We start from the raw sequence: 22,964 nt of genomic DNA, 5'->3' as shown, positions 1-22,964 counted from the left end.
ACAAATGAAGCGTACTTACTAACACTCAAACCTTCCTGCCTGAACAATTACCTTAACCGGCATATTACACCAGGCTCCAGCACGTGTGACGTGTGGAGTTCAATCTCTTACCTAAATGTCATTTCAAAGTCACATCTGAAAAGAGCTTGCTTATAATGTATAATGGCGCTGACGCATGGCTGATATAGTTCACGTGATAAATAATGATAAACTTGTAACTTTCATTGTTTTACGCACAATTTCCGCAGGAGCATGATAAAAATTAAAACGTAGGAATTTTTTTTAGGCTAACTGATCTATTTCACCCTCCCACCTCCAATTGATGGGCCAACAAATGACTATTAAAACACGGACTGAATTATCTCATTTTGTATAATTATAGTCACAATCCAAATGCTGGATTTAATGCGAGCAGCTTAACAAATCTACAAGAACCGCATTTTCGAATTGGAGTAGTGGGTCTCAATTTCGCATATGCACTAAAGGCACAGTGCTCACAAACTCTCAAAGGTTATCGCGAACAGTAATAATCAATTTTTTTTAGGCTAACTGATCTATTTCACCTTCCCACCTCCAATTGATGGGCCAACAAATGACTATTAAAACACGGACTGAATTATCTCATTTTGTATAATTATAGTCACAATCCAAATGCTGTATTTAATGCGAGCAGCTTAACAAATCTACAAGAACCGCATTTTCGATTTGGAGTAGTGGGTCTCAATTTCGCATATGCACTAAAGGCACAGTGCTCACAAACTCTCAAAGGTTATCACGAACAGTAATAATCCTAATAAATATGAGGTCACAAGGGGAAATAGGAAATGGGGTCCTTTTCGTTCAGTCATTTCTTTCTGGCTGGCTGGCCTGCACTACAACAGTACCCAGTTCTTTTTAAGTCCTGCTAATAATCGTTTCCACGTGCTAACTTTAACTGATGTGCAACTTCACATGAGTAAATGGAACACAGCTGTGCAATTGCTCATTAAACATCCACCACCACCACATCCACCATCAACTCCCAATCCACCTCCACATGCACCACCACATCCACCACCACATCCCCCATCACATTCACCGCCACATCCACCGCCACATCCACCGCCACATCCACCACACCCACCACCACCACATCCACCACACCCACCACCACTACATCCACCACCCCATCCACCACCACCACCACATCCACCACCACATCCACCACCACCACATCCACCACCACCACATCCACCATCAACTCCAAATCCACCTCCACATGCACCACCACAACCACTGCCACATACACTGCCACAGCCACATCCACCGCCACCAGATCCACCACACCCACCACCACTACATCCACCACCCCATCCACCACCACCACCACCGCATCCACCACCACCACATCCACCACCACATCCACCACCACATCCACATCCACCACCACATCCACCACCACCACCACATCCACCACCACATCCACCACCACCACCACATCCACCACCACATCCACCGCATGCACCACCACCACATCCACCACATCCACATCCACCGCATCCACCACCACCACATCCACATCCACCACCACCACACCCACCACCACCACACCCACCACCACCGCATCCACCACCACCACATCCACCACCACCACATCCACCACCACCACATCCACCACCACCACATCCACCACCACATCCACCACCACATCCACCACCACATCCACCACCACATCCACCACCACATCCACCACCACATCCACCACCACATACACCACCACATCCACCACCACATCCACCACCACATACACCACCACCACTTTCACCACACCCACCACCACCACATCCACCACACCCACCACCACCACATCCACCACACATCCACAAACACATCCACCAACACTTCCAACACCACCGCATCCACCACCACTGCATCCACCAACACCACATCCATGACCACCACCGCATCCACCACCGCATCCACCACCACATCCACCAACACATCCACCACCACCATATCCCCCAGATCCACCACATCTATATGTGTGTGTGTGTGTGTGTGTGGCTCTGTGTGTGTGTAGGTGCAAATGAAATGTGCTTGGATTTTCGTCACAATAAAATACACTGAACATAATCTTCACAAAACTTATTTACAAACGTTTAAGGTATTGCCATTATAAATTAAAATAACTTTTAATTAAGTATTAATCATTTACAAAAATAAAAGCCATTGTGATTTGTAATATCAATACATCTAAGTCACGTAAATACAACACACATTGCATTACAAATGCTATAGGTGTCACATTTGCAAAAGTTAAAACTATTGACATTGTAACTGACAAAGCTATTAATTTTGCTATTTTAAAAACCAACACATAAATAAAAAAGTGTCATTTACAATAACAATCGCTCAAACTTTCCTAATGCGAGACCTATTGCATTTCCAATGCTTGTTCTTTCTGATTGTATATGTGTTATTGTCTTGTGGTCTACATTCGTGGACCAGTCTTGTTAAGCGTTTGGTCTATACTGTCTGTATGAATGAACTATGAGTGTGGTCACTATGGGAATATCTGTATTTGTTGGGTTTTATAATATGCCTTTGATTTATGTGTTGGGCTGGGAGTTATTTTAGTAGTAATATTGTTTTATATATATATATATCTTTTTTACCGTATATTTATGAGATTTGTTCAAATCCTGCTAAGATTGTGGTACTATTTATGCGCGTTATAAATTATTATTGTTATACTTTCAACAAAATGAAAAATTGATTAGTACTTCGGCGGTCAATCTTGCTTGCCCCTTATTCCAAACACTGTGTTGGCTCTAAAGTGAGGAGGTTATTTCTTTCCCTTTGTGGAGATTAGACGCTTTTGCACTACATTTCAATTTATTTCAGGCGGTGGGTTTGTTTGTTAGATTACTCCTAGGTGAAAACAGAATTAGATGAATTATCTGTAATGTAGTTGCGCACGGATGTGATACAATTCTTGGGCTTTTTTTACTAGTTAAATATCTGAGATGATGGGTATCAATTCTTTCCCTTCTCTTTATCACTTAAGCACATGGGGCCTCATTTATGAGGCCTTGCGTCAGTTTTGCGCTTCCGATGCGTCACTTTTTGTGACGCATCGGCGGCGTAAAACATGCCTCCTGTTGCGCACTATTTACAAAGTGACGCATCTGAGCAGATGCGTCACTTTGTAAACCCCTGCGCTACATTATACCTGCGTCAGGTATAATGTATGCAGAGGGGGCGTTCTCCCGCAAAAAGCCTCGTAATAGTGACGCAGTGAAATCTATGAGATTTCACTGCGTCACTTTTAGGACACTGTTGCGTCAAAATCTTGCGCCTGCCTCACAGCAGGCGTAAGACTGACACAAGCACTTTCACATGGGGCTTTCCCCATGTGAAAGGACGCATTGCTGGAGTTGCGTCACTTTTGTGACACATTCCTATAATGCGTGACTTTTGCGCTTACAGATACGTCAGAAATACTGATGTATCTGTAACTCCTTGCGCCATGATGCGTCATAGTGTAAATATGACGCATCATTGGTCTCGCAAGGAGAGCGCAGTGAAAAGTGACGCATCGTTGTTTTCACGCAGCGATGCGTCACTTTTCATAAATGAGGCCCCTGGCCTTGTTGACCAAGTGATGCTTCTTGCACCCCTTGATGTCACCTGGCCCTATAAAACTCGTGAGGGCCATGTGATCAGAGAATCCATCTTGAAGTTTAGGTTCAGGTGGAAGCCCTGCCCCTTAATGACACACTTTCTTGCAATAAACCTTCTGTAGGCCTTCTGTGGCCACACTGCACTACTTTAGTGACACCTCCACAGATCTACCACTGACATTTATTTATTTATTATTATTTTTTTTTGGGAAAACCTTTATTTGACATTTCAACCAGATACAAACACGGGCCTACAACCCCCAGGGCCGGCCGCTAAGCAGTTGCAGCACAATAAAACAATCAAAACCCAGACTCAGCATCCCGGGGAGCAGATTCGCAACGTCCAATATACGTACTGGTTGTAAACATATCAAGTTGGTAACAGGATAAAAAGGTTCCATTTTATAACATAAGATAGAAGGATCAGGTGCCATACAATATCTCAAGTTGCAAAAAAATGGGGGGGGGGCGAAATAGCATATGTCCACAGTTAAATCATCTTCGTGTAAGTCAGCGGCGTTAAAACATATTATTAATGGTAAGCGAGCGTACAAATACAGTTCACGCCAGCTGAATGCCCGCCCAGTAGCACTGAAACATCGCGGGAATTGAGGCACATATGAAACAGCAGAGATGGCCATATAATTGAACCCATTACACTGACCCGGAAAGGAAGAAAAGAAAAGAGCAAAGAAAGATAAGAAGAAAAAAAGGCCATAGAAATAAAACGAAAACAAAACACCCATCCCCCAACCCCCCACCCTGCACCCCTGCAGATGACTATGGCCTACCCCCCAGCAGCGTGCCCGTCGCCCAAGAACTGAGACCCGAAATATAGAAAGACCCAGAGAAAGACAGAGAGAAATTAAACCCCACCCAAAGAGGGGAAATGGAGGAGGGCTATCTTCTACGTGCTCCCGGTCTCTCCCCCCCCCGCCCTAACAAAGGGGCCCCCCCCAAACTGTCACATCTGAATAGTCCAAACTGAGAAAACATCCCGGGGGGAACCACCAGCCCTGCCCCGGACTCCGTTAAGCTAATGAAGCAGTCCCGTTACCGATAAGACCACAATGAACAACCCAAACAACAGTCTCAGCCTTGGCCCCGTCGATCGAATTTGCCGAGCCCCTCAGACGAATAAAGCCCCATCATCAAAATGTCAAAAGATACATAGAAGTGGTCGGAACATAGTTCAGTAGATGGAAGAAGAACAGTAGATCCCAAAGTAAGCAGCTGGTATCGACGATGTCCCTCCCCGTCTACGAAGCCAGGCCTAATCACATCCGCCATCTTGATGTCTCGACTGGGGAGGGGGTTCGACACAATCCAAAACAGTGCACAGTACCAATTAAAAGGTTCCAGGATAGGGACAGCAGTTGAATGTTCCGACAGTTGCAAAACCGGGGATTCCAAAAAATTAGTTAAGTCACCGATCACAGCCCATTCAAGGAGATCCACTTCTGTAGGGGCAGGCACAGCTTCCAGCACTGGGTCTAATTGCGCGACTGGGGCGTCGATCAAGAGGCAAGCTGGCTGCCGGGTCTCGGGCATCGAGTCAGGATCCGGTCTCAGTCCTTTAAGTCCATCTGCCGCCGACAAGAGGCCGCAGGTCTGAGCTGCCACAGTCGCCTGAAGTGCCTCTAGGGCCGCCAGCACCTCCCGCAATGACGGGCCCCTTTGGGCCTGCTCCGCCTGGTTCCATATTTCCTCAGGCATAATGGTCCCCACGGAGAGGCGCCTTCTCCGGGGTGAGATCAGTAGGAGCAGGACTGTGCGGTGAGGGACCAACCGTCAGTATGCATTAGTACGCGACGAGACTCCAACCCAAGGTGCGCCGGCGATGCAAGTGCCGGGCCTCCTGGTCAGGGACCACAGCGACACCGCACCGTGCGTCACTCGTCTCCTCACCTCCAACACAACACCAGGCTGCAGATGATAGCAAAGCAATCCAAAAATTTCCGAAAGTTCCAGAGACCGGACCCTGCCGCCCTCAACAGTCCGCTGTTGTTCAACTCAGACCCGGCTAAGCCAGCACTCGAGACCCAGGCTTCCAGACTGGGTTAGGCCACAAATCGGTCCTCGACGTTACTCAGCTCCACAATGTCAGAAAAACCCCGGGATCACACCATCGGAGTGCGGATTAGTTCACACACGCAGATCCGGGACAGGAAATCGGGATAAGTGACAGGATCTTGAAGCGCAAGACGGAGGTCAGCGGAGCCGGGAGACTATGCGGCCATCTTGCTTGCTGTCGTAGCTCCTCCTCCCTACCACTGACATTTATAACTGCTTCACCTGGCACCAACATCAAACAGAAGATGATCGTTGCTCTATTCTGTTTGTGAACCTTTTTAGTGGCCCTGGTGCTTCAAATTATTGAGACCAAAATTGTGTTACAGGTGTAAAGCTGTTGAGGTAAGTCTATATCTCACATGGGTTCACCGGCGTTATGTTTTCTTCTGTTTAACCTGCTACATAGGGTACGTTGTATTCCCATTCAGCTTTGGTCAATAAAAAATCCGAATGATGAGTGTCAGGTGACCCACTATCTGGAGCACGAGGAGGCCCAGATGTGTGTTTTTGAATGTTCGCCTTTAAGCATAAGAGCCTCTTGTGTCCAGGTTTGTAGGCTGGAGTCCATCTTTTCAGGACGTGTTTGGCTAAGAACGATGTGTAAATCGCTAGGCACGAGGGATAGTAAGGTGGCTCTAAGATTAATTTGCACTAGCACTTTGCCGGTCATCTCTGTGGCGGTTGCTAAATTTCTGGGGTGGTCTTGGTCCATTAGAAAGAAATTTCTACTGTGAAAAACTTTATTTTTGCTCCCTAGCTCCCATTTGCACAGCTAACCGGAATGCCTAGATTACGTAATTTGGGTACCTGCTGGAATCATCCCGCGATTATGTGTATTTTGATTGATTTATTGATGTATTTTATAAGTATTGCTGTCAAAATGCTTTTTTCTGACTATTTTTAGTAAAAAAACATTCTTTTTAAATTGTATTAACAAAATGAAATGATAAGTATTGGAGTTTGTAAATATATTTTAACATCGAACAAATCTGTTCTTTTTTAACCATGTACTATACTTTTATGAGTTTTATCTCGAATAAAGCAAATTTGACTGGCTGTAAACTGGAATAGAGTGGAGTGGAGTGTTGTGGAGTGGTGTACAGTAGAGATGAGTGGCGTGGACAGGAGTGTCATAGAGTAACTTAAAGTGTTGCGAAGTGCCGTGAAGGGAGTGGAGTGTCGTAGCATAGAAGGGCATAGAGTTGAGTGGCGTAGAGCTTAGCACAGTGTCCGAGTTGAGCAGAGGGTCGTAGAGTTGAGTGGCATAGAGTGTCATGGAGTGATGTAAAGCAGAGTGGAGTGGCATAGAGGGTGTTGCATATAGTGTTGTAGAGCATAGTGACGTATGACTTTGTCATAGAGTAAAGTGGCATGGAGTGGCGTAGAGTAGTGTTTGAATGTTATACAGTTGAGTGGAGTAGACTGCTGTAGAGTAGAGTGGCATAGAATGGAGTTAAGTGTCAGTTGAGCATAGTTTAATGGAGAAGAGCATCATAGAGTGGGGTGCAGTAGTGTGGCCGAGAGTGAAATGGCATAAAGTACAGTGGTGCACAGTAGATTGGCATAGAGTGCATTGGTTTTGAGTAAAGTGGTGTAGAGTGCATTTGCTTAGAGTGCAGTGATGCAGAGTAGCGTAGAGTGCAGTGGCTTAGAGCAGAGCACTGTAGAATAGATTGCAATGGTGTAGAGTGGAGTGGCGCAGAGTGAAGTAGATTGAAGTGGCAGAGAGTGGAGTAGTGCAGGATAGAATGCAGTGGCATAGAGTGAAGTGGCGTGTAGTGGTGTAGAGTGCAGTAGAGTGACGTAGAGTAGAGTGCGGTGGCATAGAGTGCAGTTATGCAGATTAGAGTGTCTGAGTGTCAGAGTGCTGGGTAGTACAGGGTCATATAGTGGTACAGAGTAGAGTGGTGCCGAGAGCAGTGATTTAGAGTACAGTGATGCTGAGTAGAATAGAGTGCAATGGTGTAGAGTGACGTAGTGTGCAGTGGCATAGACTGCATTGCCAAAGAGTAGAATGTTGTAGAGTATAGTGGCGTAAAGTGCAGTGGTGCAAAGTAGTTGGTGTAGGTGCAGTGGTGTAGGGTGCATTGGTTTTGAGTAAAGTGATGTAGAGTGCTTTGGCATAGAGTGCAGTGGTTTAGAGTACAGTTGGATGGCGTTCAATTGAGTAGGGTGGTGTACAGTGCAGAGCAGCTGCGGCTCTTCCACTATGGTGAAGGACCGTCAACCCCCTCCCACCTCGTTTTATTTTTAGCCAGAACGAGTCTTGGGGGCGGGGCAGATGATGACAGGCTGGAGGGGGAGTCATGGGCAGCACTGCTGTCGGTGCTCTTGTGAGTTTGGCCTTCTGCCTCAGAATGGCCAAACCGACACATGCACTGAAGCTGTCTCCAACCCAGCCGCGTTGCTGGGTTGGAGACAGCAAAGCAGAGCATCCCAGTCTCTGGGAGTGCAAATTCATAGCGCTCAGGCCAATCCTGACGCTGCTTCCAAACATGAGAGCAGCATCAGGATTGGCCCCAGTGGAGCCTGGGAGCCTGTGCAGTGCAGCAGCACAAATCCCCTGATTCGGCGATGCGGCAGGTAAGTGTTTTTTTGTTGTTGTTTTTTTTTCGTCGTCCTCCCTTCCCTGCCACTCTGCCATAATACCAGCCACCACTGGTGCATAGAGTAGATTATTTCAGAGGAGAGAGAGTAGAGGGTACAGTATAGTGGTACAGGGTCGGCAGAGAGTAGAGTGGTGTAGAGTAGAGTGGCTTAGCAATGGTGGCAGGGGTGTAAATTGGAGTAGAGTGCAGTGGCGTAGAGTAGATTGTTTCAGAGTAGAGTAAAGTGGTGTAGAGTGGAGTGGTGCAGGGTAGAGTGGAGTGGTATAAAGTAGTGGCGTAGAGTGCAGTTTTGCAGAGTGAAGTGGTATGGAGTGGAGTGGTGCAGAGTGGAGTGGTGTAGACTACAGTGTCATTCAGTGCAGAGGTGAACAGTAGATTAGCATGGTGTGGAGTGCAATAGAGTGGCATAGAGTGGCGCAGAGTGGAGTGTAGTGGCATAGAGTAAAGTAGCTCAGATTAGAGTGGCAGGGAGTGTAGTGCTGCAGGGTAGAGTGTTGTAGAGTGCAGTGGTTTTGAACGGTGCAAGGCAAAGTGACAGTGGAATGGTGTAGAGTGCAGTGTCTCAGTGTATAGTGGCATACAGTGGTGCAGAGTAGATTGGTATAGAGTGCATTGGCATAGAGTGTATTGGTTTTGAGTAAAGTGGTGCAGAGAGCATTGGTGTAGAATGCAGTGGCTTAGAGGCATCAGTATAAATTTGCGTGGCGTAGTGTAGAGTGGCATAGAGTGAATTGCTACAGAGTGGAATAGAGTGGTGCAGACTGCAGTAGCATCGAGTAGATTGTTTCAGAGAAGAGTGAACTGTCGTAGAGTGCAGTGTCATAGAGTAGAATGTCATAGAGTGCAATGGTGCAGCGTTGGCTAGGGTGGATTGACCGAGTACAGTGGCATAGAGTGGAGCGATGCATAGTAGAGTGGCAGAAAGAGCAGTCTTGCACAGTAGACTGACGTAGAGTGAAGTGGCAGAGAGTGGAGTGGTGCAGGGTAGAGTGCATTGGCATATCCCTGGGCTCTCCTCCCCCTTTGTTCTGTATCCCACCTGATACTACTGTAAAGCGCTCTGTTACCCTCACGGGCTTGGTTTGCGCTCTATAAAACACTAAATAAATAAATAAATAAGAGTGGAGTGATGCAGAGTAGAGTGCATTGGCATAGAATAGAGTGGTGTAGAGGCGTAGAGTGCAGTAGAGTGGCGTAGATTGCAGTGGTGTAGAGTGCAGTCACGCAGAGTAGTGTTGTAGGGTGCTGTGTCATTGAATTCAGTGTTGTAGACTGGTGCAGAATAGAGTGGTACAGAGCAGAGTTGTGTAGAGAGTATTGGCTTAGAGAAAAGTGGTGCCAAGATCAGTGGTGTAGAGTAGAATAGAGTGGCGTAGAGTGCTGTGATGGAGAGAACAATGGTGCAGAGTGACGTAGCATTCAGAGAGGTAGCGTGCAGTAGCATAGAGTAGCATGTTGTAGAGTACAGTGACGTAAAGTGCAGAAGTGCAAAGTAGTTGACATAGGTAGAGTGGCGTAGGGTGCATTGGTTTTGGGTAAAGTGGGGCAGAGTGAATTTGCATAGTGCAGTGGTTTAGAGTAGAGTGACATAGTGTAGAGTGTAATGGCATAGAGTGGTGCAGCGTAGAGTGCAGTGGCATAGAGTGGAGAGGTGCAGAGTGGCATAGAGTGCAGTGGCATGGAGCAGATTGTTTCAGAGTAGGGTGAAGTGGAATGGTGCAGGGTATAGTGGTGCAGGGTAGAGTGCAGTGGTATACAGTAATGGTGTAGAGTGGAGTGGCACAGCATTGATTCCAGTAATGTAGAGTGAGTGGTGCAGAGTGGAGTAGAGTGGCTTAAAGTACAGGGCATAGAGTAGGGTGAAATGGTGTAGAGTGGAGGGTAGAGTGGAGTGGTATAGAGTTGTGGCGTAGAGTGCGGGGTTGCAGAGTGGAGTTGCATGTAGCGGTGTAGAGTACAATGGCAAAGAGTGCAGTGGTGCATAGTAGAGTGGGCTAAAGTGCACTGGCGTCGAGTAGAGGGGTTTAGAGTGGAGTAGAAAAGCATAGAGTGAAGTAGAGTGCAGTGGTGCACAGTAGATTAGAGTGGCATAGAGTGCATTGGGGTAGAGTGCAGAAGAGCGGCATAGAGTGGTGCAGAGTAGAGTGGGGCAGAGTAGAGTTGCATACGGTTCAGTGGCAGAGAGTTTTTTTTTTTTTTTTTTTTAAAACCTTTATTGGTGAACAGGAGATTGTACACAGCCAATTGCCTACAACCTGTCTCCTGCAGGCCGGCAGCATTACATATGCAAGTTGACACAGAGGCGAATGGGTTGTGGAGACAGAAATGATGAAACAAGGCAGATTATAACCACAGCAAGTCTCCTCCAACCCGGCGGGCCGGCCACCCTGGGAGGAGTATTCAAACTATGTCTCAGTGGTACAACAAGCTGATAAGACGGCCATGCACAAATACAGTAATATGGTATGAGCTTTCATTTTGCAGGTAAAGCATTCAAACTTTTAACAAATTAGAACAGTCCCAACTGTGATGCTCTAAACAGTTCGAAGGGTGCAAGGGCATCGAGGTGTAGGTCCGCCGGCAAGACGGAGTAAGAGGGAGGGGGGGGGGGGGAGGGAGCAAGCCGAGCCAGGCAAAGGATATACAGGTCATGCTCAAGGTGGCTTCGCCCGCGACGCGGGTAGTGTGGTATGGCTACAGCTGTGAGAGGAATTAACTACCGCGCGGCAGCGTTGTGGGGAATGGGGAGGCAGGGAGGGGCTGGGTGTTACTGCTGAAGTAGAGTCCTGCACGTGTGCGTACAGTTCCTTGATGTCAGTTTACCCCATGTGAGACGCTCAGCAACTTGCGTGGACGAGGACAGTGCCCTGGGGTGCGAAGGAGGGAGGAGGAGAAAGGAGAGGCCATGGCAGCGGGGGGAAGGCTGGTCGTGGGATGGGGGTACACCTAGTCAACAGGGTCGCCACCAGCCACTCGGGGGTCGTCCGCCTCTGGGAGTGAAAGGAGATACGAGGTCAGAGGGGCCCATAGGTCCTTAGGGCGCGACTTCGGGGGGAGCAGATCAGCATATGCGTGCAGGTGTTCCTGCCATGTTGTCATCGTGGAAAGCCATGTCTTAAATTTGGGTGCTCGGCCCCTGCCCCAACGACATGCTACTTGTCGTTTGGCCAGCAGAAAACTCAATGCCAGGAACTTACGGTGTGTCTTGACTAATGGGGGTAGGAGACCTAGTAAAGCGATCCTAGGGCAAGGCGTGTCGTCAATTCCCGCCATGTCACATAGTGCCTTAAATATTTCTGTCCAATACGAAGCTACAGCAGGGCATAGCCAGGACAGGTGGAAAAAATCCGCTCCCTCGGAGCCACAGCGCAGGCATCTATCGTTGTCGCGTAACCCAAAGCGAAAGAGATTTGCAGGGGTATGGTAGAGTCGGTGCAGAAATTTATAATGCGCTAGTCTGAGTCGTGCGTTGCCCGTGACCGCGGAAGTGTGCGAGCAGCTTTCTTCCCACATCTCATCCGACAGTGGCTCTCCGAGGTCTCTGTCCCAGTCTCTTCGCGCTCTGAGCGTCGGGGGGGATGGGGGGGCCCGGGAGCAGTTATAGAGCATAGAAACCACGTGTTTCGGGGGATCGGGCTGTAGGAGAGCATGTAACGGGGACACCGTGTCCGGCTCTGTAGGAAAATTGGGTGTGGCCGCCCGGACATTCTGGCGTAAGCGGGTGTACAGGAAGGAGTCCATAACCGAGGGGGCTGTGTCTCCAAACAGTTGGGACGAGGTGCGAAATTGGCCCTCGAGATACAGGTCTCCCCAGGTGTGCATCGCGTATTTCTTCAGAAGCTGACGGCCAATTTCTTCGCATGCAACGCTCAATCTGGGATTGTGCGCTAAGAGCATGCTCGGCGAGTACAGGAATTCGACCTCCATCCGGGCCGCAATACGGTTCCAGGCTCGTACAGTACAGTCAACCGTGGTAGGGTCTCGCTCGCAAGCGCGGGCGGGAGTGTAGAGGTACCCCGACGGTTTAGCCGGCCTCATATAGCCGTCTTCCACTGCGAGGTGAGCCATGAAGGGAGGGGGGTGTAGCCAGTAGGTGGCGAAGTGCCCCTGGGCGCAATCGTAGTAGAGTTGGAAATTCGGGACATCAAACCCGCCCTGGTTGAATGGCAACATCAGTGTCCTGAGACCGAGTCGAGCCTGCTTTCCACCCCAAATTAGGCGGGTCAGCTGGGAATTCAGCACCCGAAAGAAGCTGGCTCCCGGAGAATATGGGATGTTGGTGAAGAGGTAAAGAAGCTTGGGGAGAATGACCATCTTTATAAGGGAGATGCGTCCCGCCATCGAAAGAGGGAGGTGAATCCACCTAGTGATGGTGTCAGTTATCTTGTCAATTGCAGTGCCATAATTGGCTCTGATAAGGGCATCCCGATCCCTGGTCACAACAATGCCCAGGTACTTTATTTCGTCGGCCTCCCACATTAGGGGGTAATCCAGCGGGAAGGGGACGGTTTTGTCCGTCAGAGGAAAGAGGGCCGATTTAGACCAATTGATCTGAATCCCTGATATGGCACCAAACCTAGTTCTCTCTCGCAGTAGAGGGTTAAGGTTCTCCCTTGGTCTGTCGATGTAGAGGGTCATATCGTCAGCATACAAGGCGATCAGCAACTGCCGGTCCGGATAGATCAGGGAACGGTGATTATGATGCTGCCGGAGTTTGGCCGCTAGTGGTTCAATGGCAATCGCGAAAAGGACCGGAGAGAGCGGGCAGCCCTGTCTGGTGCCCCTGTGGATCACAAATGGGGCAGAGCGAGAGCCATTCAACAACACAGAGGCCTGGGGTCTGGAATAAAGCAGCCTAACCCAACCCAGGAAGGAGAAAGGTATCCCCATACGTTCCAGAAGGGCAAGCAGGTAGTCCCACTCAAGGGAATCAAAAGCTTTCGTTGCGTCTAAGAAGACAGCAGCCGCCTCACACCTAGGGTTAATGTCCTGTAGTACCGCTTGCAGGGTGCGTAAATTATGGGATGTCGCCCTGTTGGGGACGAAACCGGCCTGGTCCGGTAGAACCAGGCGTTCCATCAGTAAATTCAGGCGTGTCGCAAGCACTTTAGCCAGAATTTTCACGTCCGTATTGAGCAGCGACAGAGGCCTGTAGGAATCGCAGAGCTCTGGTGGCTTCCCAGGTTTCAACAAGGAAGCTATGAGGGCTTCCCGCATAGTGAGAGGCAACTCGCCCTCTTCCAGGGCGGAGTAGTAGACTCGCTTCAGAATAGGGGCAAGTACGTGAATGTAAGCCTTATAGAAGTCTATTGGAAGCCCGTCCGAACCAGGCGATTTGCCAGATTTCATAGACATGATGGCGTCCTTGATTTCGTCTAGTTCGAGCTCGTGATGGAGAAACTTTTGCTGGGAGGGGCCAAGCCACGCGACTGCCGTGTCTTCAAGATATGACTTCAAGTCGAGGGTAGACTGCCGGTGTGAAGTGTAGAGTGCAGAGTAATGCTGCGTGAGAATTCGCATTTGCTCCGTTAGGTCGCATTGAGGGGTCTGCTGTTCGTCCAGGAGGGACGAGATATAGTTATGGTACTTAATAGGTTTGACCGCAGAGGCCAATGCCCTACCGGGCCTGTCACCTTCTCCATAGAGACGGGCCGTGTATGGCTTACCTAGGAATTTGCATTCTTTTTCGGCCGCTTCGGCGTATTCATTAAGTTTGTCTCGGAGAAGGGCTTTGGCTAGGGGATCACGTGGGTCTCTAGCCATGTCCCGTTCGAGTAACTGGAGTTCAGCTTCCAATTTACGCAAGTCACCCCTAAGCGATTTGAGGACGCCCCCACCCTTCGCAATACACCAGCCCCTGATCGTGACCTTGAAGGCCTCCCACACGGTAGTGAAAGACGCAACAGACTCCGCGTTGCGTTCGAAGAAGTCGAGAATGTCCTGTTCTAATTCCATCCTGAACGCAGAGTCGGTAAGATGGGCGGGATTAAGGCGCCAGCTCAGATAGGGGGAGACAGTGACTGGTATGCGCATGGTAAGGAGTACTGGCGAGTGGTCAGAGAAAGTCTTGGCCAGGTGAAGCGCATCCGCTAGCCAAGGCAGAAGGCCAGCCGAGAGGAACACATAGTCAAGACGAGCCCATGTAGAGTGTATCGCCGAGTGGTGGGTACCCTGAGTGAGAGTGGGGTGGAGGTGCCTCCAGGCGTCTATATAGTGATGGTCCCGGACAAGATCGGATAGTGTGCGTTGGGAATGGATGTAGTGCAGAGCCTGGGGGTGGGACCTGTCGAGGCTCGGCATCAAGGATGTGTTGAAGTCCCCCCCTAATATGACATGGTTAATACCTAGGGTTTGAATTCTACCCCACAAGGTAAGGAGCGAGGAGGTATCATCTGTGTTAGGGCCGTAATAACAGGCAAGAAGGATTGTATGTGAGTAAAGCATCCCCCACACCATGCAGTATCGCCCACCCGAGTCCGACTCGGTGCCAGCAGGTATGAAGCGAATCCCCCGTCTAACCAGGATAGTAACCCCTCTGGCATAGTTAGAGTAAGAGGAGAAAACCCTACAGGAGGCCCACCTAGATGCAAACATAGGGGAGCCGTCTGGCCGTAAATGCGTTTCCTGAAGCATGGCGATGGATACCCCGTGACGATCTAGGTAGCCTAAGATTTGCCTCTTCTTGCGCGTGTCGTTGAGCCCCCGAACATTCCATGTCATGAGGCAAAATTGCTCCATCGGGTTCGGTTGCCTCACGTCACCCATGCTGCCAAGTATAGCCGTGTACAGCTAAATATTACCAGAAGTGGTGTTTACCCTGATGGAAGACTTTTAGTTTCGCCGGGTACAGCATGGCGTAAGAAATGTCCTGGGACTGCAGTTTCTTTTTCACCCCCGCAAACTTGCGCCTGGCTTCCTGGACAGTAGGAGTAAAATCCGGGAAGAAGGAGAGCGTTGTGTTCTCATAAGGCACAGATTTCATTTCCCTTGCCCGGCGTAGGACCGCATCCCGGTCTCTGTAGTTGAGAAAACGCGCTATTATGGGCCGGGGAGGGAGGCCCGGGGGAGGGGGGGCAGCCAGGGAGCGATGGGCACGCTCTACTATAAGATGAGGGGAGAAGGATTCCTTACCAAACAGTTCTGTGACGAGGTTTTCAACAAATAACTCCATCTTCCCTGTGTTGGTGGACTCCGCAAGACCCAAAATTCGGACGTTGTTCCGGCGCGATCTCGCTTCTAAGTCCTCGTTCTTGTCCGCTATCAGTTTGAGCAATTTGTCCATGTGCGTGAGTTGGCGATGCGAGGAAGTGGCATTGTCCTCCAATCCTGAGATCCTTTCCTCAGCCTCCTGCAGCCGGGTATCATGGAGTTCCAGTTTCGTAACTACGCTGTCCATACGTGCATTGATGGTATCAATCTTGGAGTCAATGGATGAGAGGCTTTGCCTCATACCCAGCAGGAGCGTTTTCCAGTCCTCCTCTGGGGGGGCCGATGTAGAGGGGCTCCCCTCCCCCTCCGGCGTCACTTTGGGAGTCTTTTTCGATTCAAACGGGATTTTCGATTGCCTAGTATCGTTGCGACCCATGGTCCGTAGTGGCGTCCGGGACGCAGCAGCAGAAATGGCCGCCAGCCCTCCGAGGAGAGGAGACAAGGAGAGGGGTTGCAGATGTGGCTGAGCTGAGCCCCCCAGAACCGGCACAGTTGGCGACGTGGATGCACAGCAGGAGCTGAGGGAGTGAAGGAGATTGCCGCCAGTGGACTGCGAGGACCAGCGCAGGTGATGGGAAGCAGGTCCCTAGAGGCACAGCAGTACTTCAGGGGTGAAGATCCCGCGCCAGAAACAAGCTCGCCCAAGATGGCTGCGCTCGGATGGATAGGCGGGAAGATGGCGGGTGAGGAAGGCAAGCCCGCAGAGCCAGTACCGGCACACCAGGGAGCAGGCTGATCAAGAGGGTCCCACGCCGCGCAGAGGAGGATCTCAGGGGACAGGCTCAGCAGCCGAGAGGTCGCCGCCTCAGGTAAGCGGCTCCGCAGAGCGCGTCACGTCTCACCCCGCAGGGCAGGCAGGGACAGACAGCTATTTTCCCCCCATACCTCGCTTGTGGCTCCAATTGCAGGCAGCAGTCCGTCGGGAGGCACGGGGATCCAGCAGGGACCTGGCACACCACCCGGGTAATGAACGTGCGCACCTCCAGCGCCAAGGCAGTAGACGGGCGCTCAGTCAGCAGCAGGCAGGCGAAACTGGCCACGCACAGGAAGGGGGGAGGGGCCAGCCCGTCTAGGCCGCGAAGCCCCGGGCTGCCGCAGCTGAAGTATCCCGTGTAGGCGAGGGGTCGGCTGAGTGCAAGGGGCCGCTGTCACTTTCCAAGCCGGGTAGAACCGGCTCCGGGAGCCCGGCACGGAAGCTGCGGGCACCGGAGCAGTCCCCGCGGTGAGGGGGTCAAGATTCCGGTGAGCAGGAGAAGCTAGAGCTGGTCAGGATGGCGTGAAGGATGGCAATGTGGCTCGACTGGGCAAGAGCCTCACAGCAGTGCGGCCATCTTGGTCCGGCGCCACCTAGCGCCCCCCCAGTGGCAGAGAGTTCAGTTGCATAGAGCGCAGTGCTGCAGAGTAGAGTGTCATAGAGTGCAGTGGTGTATAGTAGAGTGGCGAAGTGGCCTTGGTGTAGAGTGCAGTGGTCCAGAGTAAAGTGACATAGAGTGCAGTGGCGTAGAGTAGAGTGGTATAGAGTAGAGTATAGTTGCGTACAGTGCAGTGCAGAGCAGAATTCCTGAAGCATACCCCTACTAGCCAGCATGATTGTCACGTGAATCCTCTGACTTTGAAGTCAAAGAAAAATAAGCACCAAGCTCCCTGAAAGACACAGTCTGTCATTTGACTACTGTCTTCGAATACACAGCAAATGTGACAAGCTAAGAACAAGGAGTTTACAGAAAGCGAGTTTGTGGAAGATTACAGTAAACAAGGTTTGGGCAATGTGCGGGACGAACTTGACCTGGACAGCGTAAAGGAAATAAAGCAAGTGAATAGAAAGCCAGAAAATGTGAGCCACAATGCCAATGGTAAGCAATTGGCGGAATGCATTCCTAGGTCAACTTTCTGAATGTCCCCAAGGTGTGTTTAGCGAACCAGACAGCTGCACTGCGTGGTAGGCCGTGACCTAAAAATGAATAGCAAGGTACTTGTAATTCTGTGGATCTCGGAATTTTTGGTAATAGCACAGACATTTTCTTATGTTGAAAATGTGCCTTTACCTACTTTCATTCTCTTTGTTCTGCATCTAATAACAGAATTGACACTGTTGATTTTGAGTTGATTTCCTTGAGACTGTGCCCGATCTAACTTAATGCAGTACTAATGCATTGCAAGACTAGGCCTCTGCTTAGGACTAGAGTGACTAAATTGCACCAATTCATTGCTACTCTACTTTTCCTGAACACAACTACACTACGTCTCCCAGGATACATTGATTTGTTAATTGAAAGCCTAGAACTGGAAATGGTATTTCCCAGTTGCATGGAATCTTTATGCATTGGGGGGTTGGGCACCAAACTGACCTTACAAGCAACACATGTGTTCTCATTCCTTGGTGAGCTATGCAGCTCAGTCTTTGCCAAGAGTGGCATAAATCCTTGTACAACCCTTGCTGACTTCACCTTTTTCGTGATTTAACAATGTTTTCAGCTTATTGTTCCTCTGGCTGTGCTTTCACAGCAGTGCAGTGAACACCGTAATCGTCCTCTCAAGAACAAAACGAATCTCTGACGGTGGAAACCGAGGCTGCTGTAGCTAGGCCGGGGGAAGCAATCTCAGTGTCTGATGAGCATTCTCCATGAGGGGACGACAGTAGATTAATCTCAGGAAGCCACACAGGGCAGCTGCAAGCACTGCCCATTATTCTTCAATCACCCACTCCACCCAGCGTAAAAAAGTGCTTATATTTCGCAATATAGCACCCCTTGCAGTGGTGAAACTGTTTTAGCGGGCAAACAATATATGTTAGTGAGTTCCATGTTGAAGGCCTGGTTGTGTATCTGCTTGTTTGTTGAAACAGCTAAAAAGACGTGCGGTGTCAGGTGCTGCTCTAGTGCAACGCACTCCTCCTTATCTGCTGCAACGAGCCTCTGCCACTTGGCCGCGTGCCAGCCGAGCTCCACTGTGGTGGAACACTGATATGGTCAATTCATATGGGATTAATCAGTCATTGGATGCTGCACATTTATTAATATATTTAGTTGAAGCTGCCAGCCGCGACAAGTACAGAGCGGGATTAGGTTTTCTAAATGAAATCAAGCCTTTTTGCTCCATCACTCAGCTTGATGGGTCTCCTGCCACCAATACATCGGTGGTTCTTGGGAAGAGCGTCTTTGACTCAAGTGCTTTTCGGATATCTTCTGTGGATGTTGAATTTGTGTATAGATATGTGGCACAAGTGGAGTACTCGAAAGAGAAATGCTAGAGTCAGACATCTTTTAAGGCCACCTATGTTCAGTGCTTGAAGTGGAAATAGAGAAGTGCATGTACGCCTTAACCCAGACTACCTGTTTGCCAGTGATCTCCCATCAAAAGCTTTGTAGCAGTGCCTTGCAAATTAAAGAAGTGCAGGTACGGGGTACCTGATGGTACCTGCCCATTTAAAGCACTGCCTGTATTCCTTTGTAGATCACGCTCACCACTGAAGTCTGAGGTACGAGAGGACAGAGTGGCTGGGACCTGTATGAGTGAAGATGCAATAAACTGAGCACAAACGAATTATATACCACATTAGACAGAAATATCAAAAATAAATTCAGGCAAGTCGACGGACTTCAAAGGCATGTACATTGTTGGTAAGGAAGGAGGAAAGATTGAATTCTAAGGGTATTCTAAAAAAGACTGCGGATTCACGCATTAAAGTTGTCTTCAAGTTTGTTTCTCCCTAGACTTGTTCATGCAGATAACCATTAAGTCGGAGTACCTACATACTCCGACGCTGGTTTTCAGAGACAATATTTAATTACATAAAAGGTTTCGGTTCTCTTTTTTGCCATAGCCTTGTCTCTTCCTTGAGACCACGTTGCACACATCAGAGGGAAGGCCCTATCCACTGTTTGAAGACCATTGTCCCATAAAGAAATGTAACAGCTAAAATTGGGATTCGAATGTGCTTTTCGTGGGGTCCTGAATGTTGTTCAGAAATGCAGGAATGGGTGGGCCTGGCTGGCGTTCAGCCTTACAGACAGAGGAAACCTGTTGCCTCTGTAAATCTAGTCCATGTGATAAAAACATGCATCTGTATCCTATAGATCTGTATATCAATCGATCAATCGCATAACTTTATTTCGCTGATAAACTACCGGCATAAAAAGTATTCTTCTGTATATCTGTGTCCTTTGGATTTTCTCGTAAAATATCTACACGAGATAAATACTGAGTATGTACAGGTGTTTGTTCATTGATTTATATATCAGGATGAGCAGAGCATGTGGATGGAGTCTGTCAAGCTATGACTATCTCCTTATCACCTGCTGGAAGTCGATAAAATCTTTCTGTCCTTCCCGACGCCTATTTCTGACTCACTTCAGAACTGACCCTATATGAGGTTAAAATGTATGTAAATTGACTTACTAACATGGTCATGAGACATGAGTAATATTGTGAATGGATGAGGTAATCGACTGCATGATTGATCAGGAAATAGGGCGCATGCTTATCGTTGTCATATTGAATTTATGTGTCTGTTGCCTTTGCTTTTTAAACACATCTCACTTAGTCACACCGGCTTTTGTAGTTCCACCCAATCAGTTCACTGTACTATGTACCGGCTTGACAATGTGTGCTACTGTACAACATTTCTGATCGAAATGTTACACGCTCATGAACGTATAATTTATAACCTACTTGATCAGGCTTCCATTTTTCTTCAGGTATGGTCTCCTTTCTTGGAGTCCACTGTGGCCGATGAATCTGTCCCTACTTCTTCCTGATTCTCTTTATCATTTATGGACGTCACTTCTCTTCATATCTGTTTTGTTGCTCTGGGATTTCCCCCCCCCCCCCCCCTTTTTTCTTCTTCTTATTTTCTCCTCTTTTTCTTTATTAACCTCTTTTCTGGTTCTTATCACCATTACATTCAGGATTTTGGAATACATGGTATTTTTGCTTCCCGCTATTTGTACAATTTTATGCTTTTTCTCTTCTCATTTATGCCCCTTTTCCTTTATTACTATTTCATTATACATCATTGTTACCTTTGTAACTTCATTTGAAAATGTTAATAAAAAATTTCCAACTCAAAAAAGAAATGTTATACGCTACTACAAACACATAATTTAAATAAAGCAGGAAGATTTCCACTATCGGTGTAAATGCCCTACCCTAGCCATGATACTTTCCTGCAACACAGGTTGTCTTATGAGTAATTGAGCGCTTCACTGTTCACTTTATTCTACGGAGCACAATAGTATCCCTCACACTTAGAAGATATATGCAGTGCTTCAGTATGTATATGTTTCAGGGCTACATGACCTCTAGAAGTAGAAGAAGAACTGATGTTTTTGTAGCTACTGTCACTGTTCTGACAGCTTTAAACGAGGGACTGTGCGTTGTTTTTCCAATGAATAGTTCAAGATGGCCTACAGGCAAAGGCAATATAATATTGACACATTGGAGAACTATGCAAGACTCTAAAAACGAAACTGAAGTTAAGTTACTTTTGTAGTCCCCCACCCACTGATTGACATCTAGAGTGTGTGTGCAACCAATCCACAATAAAGCATGATCTATACCGCAACAAATCAAAATGGCCAAGCAAGGAGCCTATGATCTGTACTTTTTAGTTCTCACCAACAGGCTTCTTTTTGTTGTCTGTTGTCAAAAAGACCTATTGTGCACAGTCTCAAAACTTACTGTGGGCTTTTGCCAACCCATTGCTTTCTTGTAAGTCTAATTTGTTTGCTCCTTATTCAATGGCTTTTCTTCATCTTGAGTCTGTCTGCATAGCTTCTGTACCATGTGTACTCACAAACGTTTTCCCAGGGGCCCAATAGCTTGGTGTGTGATGCGCCCGGGGGCCTCATTGATGCCTGCAGGGTAGCGGTCAGGTGAGGGGTTTGGGGGTATTTGCAGAAAGATGGGTGTAGGGGAAGTGAAGCATATACATCTAGTGGCCGAAATGAAGAATGTGAAAACAGAAAACCTGGGATTATTCCCAGCTACCACACTTTACTAAATTGTGTGATCCTAGACAATTATTTTATTTCACTTCCCGTCCTTTTTCTTCTTTATCACAAAGAAGAGGACCTCGAAATACATGGCTACGGGGTGTGTACTGTACAAAACCTTCTCCTGTGTTCGATTTAATAAACTATACTGTTCACGTGCAATAGGAACCCAGGCCACCCAAAGAGTGCACATTACAACTGACTTACCTCTTTAGTTCACTAGTGAGATTGTTGTCAGGGTCAGGGGAAGAAATAATGTTTCTAAATTCATGTTCGAAACCTTTCACTTTTAAATTAATACTTCTAAATGAACTGATATAACTACTTGTACTAAGATGAAAGGGTCTGCATGCTAATTAAATGCACTTTTTGAATTTTGAAGAGACTCATATTTATACACTTTTGCTGCAAAATGTGTTTAGAAATGATGGTGTTTCTAAAGTAAAACTGTGCAGGACTTCCTAGTTACATCCTTTCTTTAACACCAATTAACCAGAAATGCTTGTCTGTTTATATAAAGCAACTTTTTTTATTGTTAGTGCTGAGTCAAGTAAACAGCAGCCCAGTGCTCCTGTTGACCAGACCACTGCATGTAAAGGCCAAAAGGGCTGCATGCGACCCCCGGGCGTACTTTGAGGATCAATGTTCTCCACCCTACTTTTGATTGGATGACTTGTATCCTTCCACTGCTCATAAAAGGGAAACAACTTTTTTTTCTTTTTCTCTCAATGTTCATAGTGCATATGGTTTCTTGATTCTCTCACTCATGTACTGTGTACCCTAAAAATAACCTGTATGCTCCATTTTGATCTCAATTTCTCCCCTAACTTGTCCGTTGCTTCCCCGACAACACCCCACCTTCTCCCCATTGCCCCCCCCCACACTGCACTCTCCCACAACTGCTCATCTACCATTCTTGTTGCAGTCTTTCGAAAAAACAAATTTATTTATTTTATTTTTTACATTTTTTTTATGTTCAATAGAAGCGCAAGCTGTCTGGGAAAACCTGCTGTGAACTTACAGGCTCTCTTTGCTTACAGTTGGTTGGTTTTATGGTCACTCCCATTTGCTTGCATCTTATTTGATGGCCTGACTTCCTCTACTTATGTTTGTCCCTCCAGTGAAGCATATTCTCTTTACAATCACTTTGATTGCCTGAGTGGCATCCTCCCCAACCCCTTCCCTCCTGCACTTCTGCACTATGTTCCTCCCTTGCTTTCCCAGGTTGTCTGTAAAACCACAGCAGCAGTAATGTTTTCCTGGGTTATGGCTAAAAAGCAGACTTTTAAGAGCTGTTTTTGTTTTATCTCCTGCATTCCACATTTTTCATGAAAGTCACATAAAGGCTTTTACGGCCGCCGTGGAAGGGCCATGTGCTGCACTCAACTCAGCTAGTGTTTGAGGCAGAATGTGTATTT

At 48.0% G+C, this 22,964-nt stretch overlaps 1 protein-coding gene across 2 annotated transcripts in view; it reads left to right on the top strand.

The window, feature by feature from the left end:
• The window catches only part of KIF26B (kinesin family member 26B), a 791,950-nt gene that overhangs the window by 684,802 nt on the left and 84,184 nt on the right, over window positions 1–22,964 (top strand). The gene's annotated exons all lie outside the window — the stretch shown is intronic.

Source organism: Lissotriton helveticus, chromosome 6, assembly GCF_964261635.1.
Source record: "Lissotriton helveticus chromosome 6, aLisHel1.1, whole genome shotgun sequence".
Classification (NCBI taxonomy): domain Eukaryota; kingdom Metazoa; phylum Chordata; class Amphibia; order Caudata; family Salamandridae; genus Lissotriton; species Lissotriton helveticus.
The sequence above is the reverse complement of the archived record's forward strand: the minus strand, read 5'-3'. Positions and strand labels throughout refer to the sequence as shown.